Source organism: Narcine bancroftii, chromosome 7, assembly GCF_036971445.1.
Source record: "Narcine bancroftii isolate sNarBan1 chromosome 7, sNarBan1.hap1, whole genome shotgun sequence".
NCBI classification, from domain to species: Eukaryota; Metazoa; Chordata; class Chondrichthyes; order Torpediniformes; family Narcinidae; genus Narcine; species Narcine bancroftii.
In genome coordinates, this window is record NC_091475.1 from 86,925,493 (window position 1) to 86,934,845 (window position 9,353).

Consider the following 9,353-nt stretch of genomic DNA (forward strand, 5'->3'; position numbering starts at 1 on the left):
TTACAACTCTAGTCATCATCGGCTGCCCAGACTACTTCTGAGCCTCACCATTATGATCATCTTTGAAGTGGGTGACAAAAATAATGAAGAAAGACTGATAACTGACATAGTAGCAGGAACAGAAGATATGTAATCATCATTAGTAAGTGACCAAAAGGGTAAACTAAATCCTATATAACCTTGAGTATAATACTTCCATATATTACATTCCTTATAAACGTGCCATTTTCAACCTTTTATTTAAGCTATGGCCCCCCCTTAAGAATCTGTGAAGTAGTCAAGTTTAGCTTGTTTCTTCTGTACTTCTTTCCTACCAACTACATAAAATCAATAAAATATTTTAATGTTTCAGCCTGCAGCTCCCCTTAAATGTGCTGTGGCCCCTATTGAGAATAGTTGTAAATATAAACCAAGTGATTTCATCGTTTAATTAATATTAACAGTAATGGTGTTAATATCAACAGTAATGGTATTAACAGTAACAGAATGGTGGCACTTGCGGAGCCATTGCCTCACAGCTCCAGTGATCAAGGTCACTGGGTTCACAAAGGAGGTGTGGACCACACCGGGTGACATAATCAGAGGTGGTTCCACCTAAATGACAGTCTACAAAATCTTCGTGTAGTATTACAGCATAAATTTTCTTTACTAGAAATATCCCAATAGTTAGTTTTAACAACAAAAACATTTTTGTAAGCACAGCTTACATGTATCAATGTACCTACAAGGCTAAAACTCTAATTTACTTTGTGAATTTTCTAATATACTGCAGTCAAGACTGTCATTATTACCCAATTACAATGATGCTTTGAATCACTTAGTTTTGTCTGCACGCGCTAAAAGCATGCACTGTTGTTTTTGTTGCTGCTGTGAATATGCTATTGTAATTTAAGGGTGTAATTTTAATTTTTATAGTTGTTTATCTCATTACTAGTGCCATTACATTCAATGATATATATATATATATATATATATATGGGTGGGTCACATCTCCAGAATGGAGGACCATCGCCTTCCCAAGATCGTGTTCTATGTCGAGCTCGCCACTGGCCACCGTGACAGAGGTGCACCAAAGAAGAGGTACAAGGACTGCCTAAAGAAATCTCTTGGTGCCTGCCACATTGACCACCGCCAGTGGGCTGATATCGCCTCAAACCGTACATCTTGGCACCTCACAGCTCGGCGGGCAGCAACCTCCTTTGAAGAAGACCGCAGAGCCCACCTCACTGACAAAAGACAAAGGAGGAAAAACCCAACACCCAACCCCAACCCACCAATTTTCCCCTGCAACCGCTGCAACCGTGTCTGCCTGTCCCGCATCGGACTTGTCAGCCACAAACGAGCCTGCAGCTGACGTGGACATTTACCCCCTCCATAAATCTTCGTCCGCGAAGCCAAGCCAAAGAGATGGGAATTACAATTTATGAGTAACATTTACTACCAAAAAATTACTAAGGATTCTGTATGGTCTGGTACAGGAGGAGGTCCATTGAGGGGGGTGGGGGTGACACCTCAAGTTACCACACAGGAGGACATCAACCCTGGTGTCGCCACAGATCCAGGTCCAGTTGTATCAGTGTGGAGTTTGGATATTCTCCTTCAAATGTGTAGGTACTTGGTTTCAAAGATATGCCAGTCAGTAGGTTAATTGGCCAATCTAAATTGCATTAAAATCTTGGGGAAGTTAATGGGAACACGAGAAGAATAAAATGGGAAGATTGTAAATGGGTTCCGTGCCAATTCGTGGGCTGGGTCATGTGTGGCTGAGCTATGAACATTGATCAAAGAGTAAAACAAACAAGGAGATCATGAAGGTTATCCTTAACATGAAAGCTTCATATTGTTAGATTTGGCTTTGAGAAATATAAATCAAAGAACCTGATGTTAGGTTCAGTGAGGCCAGCTTATGACTCAATTTTATCTGAACATTTTAATTTTCAATTTTCTCTCCTTTCCAATGCAATGAAGCAGTGTCTTTAAATATTTATGCCTTCAAGTTAATTTTCTTTATGGATAGTTTGAACTTATTACATTGATTTATTGTACTAAATTTAATATTTTACACAGACTCCAGATAATAGGAGTAAGCTTGTCAGATGTAACGGTGAATTTTATCTGGCTTGCTTTTTCACACATCCTTCCTTAAAACTTCCTTTAATGTGCCTGGTGTTAAAGTCAGAACTAATGTATAGCAGGATACATCTAAGAAGCAGTGAACGCTGCTATAGTATCTTAGATAAACATTATTAAGGATGGATGGGTAATGCTCATAGTCTTTTCTTGACTCTTTACACATTGAGTTTGTGTTCTACAACACAGAGGAGATGAATAACCACAGAACCCTCATCACACGTTATCCTGTCATGTACTGATGTGTTCAGAAAAGGTTCAACGGGTTCAGAGAGAATTAAGGCTGGACATATGCTATCAATAAACAGTGGTTTTATTTATACTCGGGAGTTCGCTAAAAGGCCACACACTGACTGACTTGCATACAGAACACAGAGGCATGATATACCAAGAAACAAGGGTTTAACTTCTTCAGAAACCACCACCCACAGGCATACTATACCAAGATATGAGCACCCACAGATGTGGTATATGGAGAACCAAGGGTTTAACTTCTTCAGCATCCACCATCAACAGGGGTAATATAACGAGAAACAAGTGTTTAAATTCTTCAGCTCCCACCACCAACAGCCACAGTATACTGCATAACTAAATGAGTACATACAAATGAACCTGATCTCCAGTGTCGCTGGTGCTCAGGATCCAGAATGGGCACAATGCAGTTGTTCCTCTGGAGCTGCCCATGGCTCGCAGCCTTGAGTTGAGCAAAGGTCACAACTAATGAACACATATACAACAATAATATACAAATAACTACAGATTGGGTGTAAATAAATTATTGGTAAACATTCTCAACTTCCAATTGGAATGTGAGGGTTAAACAAACAGTACCCACAACTCTCGCTGTCTCTGGCAGACACAACACAATAATAAACTGTAAATTATTACAGATCACAAGTATATACTGTTTCAAACCCAGAGAACCCCAAAACCCAGCAACAATAGGTATTCACCAAAACAAATGGTTACTTAAACAAAAGTTGCTTTTAATTATTTTTAAACATGAAAACAGGATCAAACTTTAACTTTATATTATTAACTTAATTAACCCCCTTCTTAATCTAAGCACATGTGTAAAAGTTCAGAAAAGTTATTTGATTCACAGTCTAATCTCACTTCTCATTCCTCTAAGTTTATTGGTTACAGGCAATTCTTATAGTGACTACAGAATTTATCATTTATGGAGTTCACCAGGCTTTGGTGCTTAAAAAGGTAAATGGTTACCGCTCAGGAAGGTTCTTGTCGGTTTTCAGAGAGAGACAACTGATTCCTTTTAATCAGCCACTTCAGTGTCTTGCCGAAGAAACTTGCCCCATCAGAGTTTTCCAGATGATAACCTCTTTCTTTCAGGTCACACAGAGTTCCTCCTTGTTTCTCTTATTTCAAATGAAACATTAGGAAGCCAGTCCTCTCCTTTGGGATGAACAAGGGTTTTCACCAGGTTGAACTAAGCAGTCACAACCAGTCTTCTAAATGGGGTTTTCCACAAGCTTGTCATCTTCCAATCCCAGCTGCTGCTACTGACAGTAAAACTGCAGAACTGAATTCCCTCTCTCTAAGAAAGAAAAGCCTGTTTTACTCTCTCTGCTTGCAAAACCACATGACCCTCTTAGAACTCCAGACAGCCTGTGGCTCTGACAAGTTCTTTCATCTGTTGCCTTTTTGTAAATAACAATCCATTAGTGATGTCTCTTGTGCACTCTCCAAAGCTTTTGCAAAGGCTCTTGGCGCTGGACTGTCCAGCATGAGTAGAGCTCCAGTATTTTAAATAAGATCTGTTTTAAAGTGTTTGTGTGTGACCTACACTAAAAAACTTTCCTAACTTATCTCCCAAAATTATATCTATATGCAATACAAACACAACATAATCTGTCACAATACATATAAACTTGATTTCCAGCATTGACCTGGGCTCAGGATCCAGAGCTGCCTGCAAACTGGACTTCAGGGATGGTTTCAAGATAGCAGAAAACAAAGAGGGGGAGACAGAGACTGCACCTACTCAGCACTTCCAAAGCAAAAGCTGTCCACATGACCTGCAAAGACCAATGATGCATCAGCCTCACCTGTAGGAAGATCTAATCATTGATTGGCACTTGGAAATACAATCACGTCAGCTGCCAGAACCAATCACATGTAGGCCTCACAGGTGGGCAGATCTAACCCTTAATTTGTAAATGAGGTGACTTCCAACTAGGCTCAAGCGAGAAAGGTCACATGACCCTCCACAATCCTCACTCCCACCAGGTTACAGACAGAGAGGCCACATAAACCTCTACAATTCACACTACATGCATCGTGGTTACCAGTTGATCCCTATTTTTTGTAGATATTTGCTCAACTTCCCAATTTAGACATACACAATAGAATCAGTATTATGCGTTGTGTTTCAGCCAACAATGAGCACTTGGTGTTCACTGATTCTAATTTCAGAGGGCAGCTTGCTGGCTGGGTCCTCAATTCTTAACGAATATTCTTAACGAATATTGCCCCATCTGTACACAAAGGTCTTTTTTTCATGGAAAGCACTACGTGTAATAAATGCAAAAAAAATAAAAGAGAGCAGGGTTCAAGGGAATTGTACATTGCACAAACAATCCAACACACTCATATCATGTGTGGCCGAAGTGGAACCATCTCAGGAAGACAATACAGGTAGTATCTAATTACAATCAAGTCTAAATGGCTCCCACTTCATCCCAGCAGTCAACTCCCACAGCTCTACTAGAGGTTAACATAAAAGGAGTTATTATGAAGTTATTAAAAGGATCATAAATAGGGTAGATTTGCCTTAGGTTTATCAGATAGAAATGAGAAAGAAACACTCAGGGAATACTTGGAAAATCATTCATTCACATTGGTAAAATTCTATGTAAGAATAATTTTCAACCATACAAAGTTTATAACCCTATTCAATTTTCTTTACCAGCATCACAAATGACTTGCTTTTCTTTATAAAATATCTTGATTGAGTTTATTAAAAAACACACACATTAATCCAATACATGGGGAAAAATATAAAAGACACATAATTTGTACTTCTTAAATAATGCCTTAATCATACATAGTATAAATTGTGTGTACCCTTCTCAATTAAACTCATTTTATTAAAAAAATACAAAAAAAATGACCCCCCCCCCCATGAATCAAACCACTCCCTCTAATCAAAGTTAACTTGCATATCTAATGTACATAGGAAATGAAAGACGACATTTGGAGATGAGACAACGCTGTTCAGGAGCATCTAAATATCCTAATTCTTTAAATTATTGGTAATGCTCCATGAATGGGCCCCACGTCTTATAAAAGTTCACCTTTACAGCTTTGACATAATGTCTGATTTCTAAAAAATAAACTTAGGAAGGACACGACCTCCTGTAACCATTGAGTATGGGTAGGTGTGTTATGAGTTCAGTGAACCTCAGGCCAGCAGCAATAGAGATACACCAAAACATTGGTTCCTTAAACAAAATTAGTTTAATTCTGAGTATAGAACAAGATCAACACTTAACTTAGCAACTTAGCAACACAATCCCTCCTCCCCACCACGCCCACCCCCCCCCCCCTAATCTAAGCGCAACTGTGTGTAATGTGTTTATTTTAACTGGCCAATCTTCCACTGTCTACGTTTCCAAGGCTACAGTTTCCAGTAATCTTCAATCCTGTGCACAGAATCAAACAGTCATTACATTCAATCAAACTTCAGTGCTTTACTTAGAATTACCAGGCAGGAAGGTTGTGGAGGGTTGCAGAGAGATGGTTGTTGCTTGTTGGACACCCCAAACAGGAGCATCTTGCAGAAGAAATATCTTCTTTTCAGGTTCATCTCACAGATTTCCTCTCCTCTTTGCCACACCGGGAAGACGAGCTGTCAGTCCTGACTCCCACAGAGGGTGCACTCAGGCTACCATATCAGAACTCTGACCAGTCTTGAAAAAGGAGCCTTTTCAGCAGCTCCTCTTCTGTCCAGCCTTTCTCAGACTCCCTCCTGCTAACTCCTTCTCTCTTGTTCTCTACCCCTCCCCTCCTGATGTTCCAGGCACTTTTTCTTTTGTTTCAGTTTGAAAATATAGCAATTTCCAGGCTTTACAAAAAACACATGGCCCCCAACTCTCTGCAAATGTTTCAGTTTCTGGGGTGTGCTTGCACATGTTGCTTAAGCTCAGAACCTTCTGTTTGCACCTGCTCTCAAAACTTTGCAAAGCATTATTCGGTCTGTAAAATGCATGCAACCTCACAGCTAATCCAGTTTATTAGCATATATTTAATTAACCCATTGCATCACGGGTAGAATACAGTCTTTCCATATCATTAGAATTGCCTGTCTATCAATGAGGTAAAAGCTAAAATTCACTTCAGAGATGAAGTCAGTAGTATTTCTTGTTGAGGAAAAAGCAATTAAGGGGCAAGGTTCTAATTTGACCTTAAAAAAAAGAATGAAAGTTTGAAAATAATTTTTCCAAACGTTTTCAAGCCAAAAACTTGTGTATCAAAGAAGCCTCGATGATTTTACATTTATCACATAATGGATCAATATCAGAATAAAAGGAAGAGTGTAACTATTGAAATATGTGCTCTATGCAGCATTCCTTGGTACCAAGGTCCTGTTACCGCACCAATGGTCAATCATTATGTTTTATTGCCAAAAATAGAAGCTGCTCAATGATGCTAATCTTAACAACATTGGTAAAAACATCTCCAATTTTTCCAAAAAATTACAGTAAAGAAACAGCCCAATATCCTTGTTAATGCCCCAAAATAAACTCCTTTTATCCCTCCAACCCCAATTAACATATCTCTTTTATTCCATTTTCCTTTGCATACATTCTTGGCTTTCTATTAAGTATATCTGAAAAAAATAATCTTGCATTCTTCTTGTGGGAATACACTTTTCACTAAATTTAGATGTTTTTTCCTTTTAAAAAAAAATAGATTTATTATTAGCCATTTTAAATTCACACCTATCCATGTTAGATTACCCTTTAACGTCTTAGCTATCTCCCCCAAAATGTCACATCTTCTCTGGAAGTACCTCAGACTTCACTGATGCAGAAACACAATATTCTGAATTGTTTGCTTGATGAGCTATAATCTGAAGTCATCATCTTTTGAATGGAGACTTTCTTAAACAAAGTAGTAGGGATTTTTTTCCCATTGTTGTAAATTAGACCTTCCAGCAGACTATTACACCACAATATCAACAACATTAGGTCTCCATGTTCATGCATTACAGTATAATGTAATCTGCACCTGTTGACCACAATCATTTAATTGAATTTTCTGAAGATTTACATCACAGCATGTTATTAATTTTCAGATAAGAGTCTATATTTCACTGTGGCAAAGCAATTCAACCCAATTTAAGATATAATTACAGTTAATCAACCATGTAGTTTGCAACCTTACCATTTTTTTTTAAGATTATAGCTTTATAAATTCAAGCTTACTGACTCCTGCCTGGTAACCTAATGAAATATCCCTATTATAAAATCAAATAAACTTCTAATTCTAAAGCAGCCTACTGAATAATATTTAAAAATGTTGTTGCCTCATTCAATTCTACAGTTCAGATACCTGGATTCAAATGTAATATTTCAAGGCAAACTATTACCATTTATCAAGTTTCAATTACATTTTTGTGATATAAATATATTCATTGGACACTAAGAAGCTGCAAGGGGATACTGTTCCATTATTTATTCTTCTGAAAGCACTGTGGTTGCAAAAGCCAAAATTACACAAGATTTTATCACCAATTATTTTTCTTTCATTTTTCATTATTACTTTTGTACATGAAAATCTAATTTGTAATCTCTATTAAGAATGATGTTTATTTTAAATGTGGTATTGGAGCTTTTATTGGATAACTATTCAAGAGTAAAAGGGAAAAATGGTGGAAGAGTACTAAAATTGAATTGTACAATGTTTTGAGGTTTGAATTTTGTTTTAAGATGGTGGTTTATGTGACTAATATGATGATAGATGTGAAGTTAGTTGATATTTGGTGAAGGTTTATCTCTATAGAGAAAGTTTTTTTTCATCTTTTTTCCTCATGCTACAATTTTTTTAAAGAATTGATTATTGTTTAAGAATTTTTGATAGACAATGTTACTAACTTTACTAATTTTTTATATTAAGTTTGAGTTAAATATATGTTTCATCTTAACTCTGTTTGTTAAATATATGCATTTAAGTTTGATTTAAATATGTTCTTTTTAAGTCTGATATCTTAGTATTAATAACTTTTCTTTTTGTTAGTATTTTAATCGGTTATGTTTTTGTTTTTTTTGTAAGTGGGTTTTTTTCTCACATATATTATTAACTTTATTAATTCTTCACTCTTTATTTGGGGGGGAAGGGGGGGTTGGACTAATTTGACTTGGGTTATTAATGTGTAATAATTATTGGGGAGGGTATAATTTATTTAGATTACTGTAATTATTGTAATTTTATTATTTTGTTCTTAATTTTTTTAATGTAATTATATATGTTATTCATGTTATAAAATCTTAAATAAAGTTTAAAAAAAGATGTTTATTTTGAGTATTTAAAGTCAAATTTGTTCAGATTAATTAGTATTCTACATAACCAGTCTATTTGACAGACACCTGTCAATTGTGACAAAGCATCCACGCTATCACAGGATGCAATGCATTCTATGCTCACTTTGAAAAGGTCAGTGAGTTAACGTCACCCTCCATGACAGCCACTTTCATCACTCATCTCAAAACTCCTGGACTTTTGTCTCAGTGTGCACTCTGCAACTTGATCCTCTACTTCCTGACCTGCAGATTGCAATAAGTAAAGATCGCCTACAACACCTCACCCACTCCAAGACTGATACTTCGTTTACACTCATGACTGTGTAGCTAAATGATGCTCTAACACCATCTGCAAGATTTTAGGTGACACCGTTGTTGTGGGCTGGAGTCAAACAATGTCAAGCTGCAATACAAACAGCAGGTAAGGAGTCAGGATAACAATCCCTCCCTCAATGTGAATAAAGTTCAAATTTATTGTCAGAGTAAATGCATATCACAAATATGCATTTATGCATTTATGAGATGTCTTTTCTGCAGTCCAGGTAGAATTTCCAAATTATCAGTAATTGTAAACTGTATTCAAGAAGAAAAATGTATACGAGACAAATAAATGTAAACAAACCGACTGTGCAAATATAGAAATATAAATATTCAATAATAAATAATGTGCAAGTAAGAATC